The sequence below is a fragment of the Penaeus monodon genome, chromosome 30 (assembly GCF_015228065.2).
Source record: "Penaeus monodon isolate SGIC_2016 chromosome 30, NSTDA_Pmon_1, whole genome shotgun sequence".
Lineage (NCBI taxonomy): Eukaryota > Metazoa > Arthropoda > Malacostraca > Decapoda > Penaeidae > Penaeus > Penaeus monodon.
The window spans coordinates 28,022,949-28,023,795 of record NC_051415.1 but is presented as its reverse complement, the minus strand read 5'-3'; positions in this window follow the sequence as shown (position 1 = coordinate 28,023,795).

Below are 847 nucleotides of genomic sequence, written 5' to 3'. Positions count from 1 at the left end.
CAGTAAGTACCAAAGAATGCAGATAGATTACTTGGCTGTCCAGAAACTTACAACTGCCTGATAAATGAGTAAATGTTGGTCCCGAAACACCAGTGGTTTTTAGGGGATGCGTAAGAATGATTTCTGTGAACAGTCTGATGGGCAGTATTTGTGTAGGGAAGAGCCACAACTGCAGGCCTTTTTGTAGGATATGCATGTAGATACTGACAGTACTGTTTGAGAAAATTAAAAGATATAGACCTAGTTTTGCCAGATGTTACCATGTGTATGATCAAAAGTATATTTATATATACATGTGGTGGATTCAAATTATTTCAGGTAAACTTTTGTACTTGGCTTGTTAAAACTGTTTAACAATTTGAATGCTTTAATTTTTTACTCTGGATGAAATATTTATTAGAATGTAAAATTCCTGTATGGGTGGAGAGCTTTTTTCTGATGCTCACCATTTATTAATTTGCAATCAAAATTAGACTAATAAAATTTAGACTTGTATTATATATCAATTCTCTGTTTAGGGCTTTTTGAATCTCTGGATATCCTTAAAACACTCCAGCAAGGCATAATGGTGTTCAGGTACTCTACATATTCAGAGTGTTCAGTGTTGGATAATTTACTGAAAATATATAATAACAATCATTGATGGAAAAGCCTCATTTATATTGATTATGTGACCCTGCTGGATGGAGAAATTAATAGTAGGAAGCAGCTCATGGTGGTCTGCTGCTGTAACGGTAGGGGCGAGTTTTGCTTTTTAAAGACTGATTGTTTAGGCTTTGAAGTTGTGGATGAACTAAACAGTGACTATGCTACAGGAACTAACCTGAAGTTTAGCACTGTTATAAGC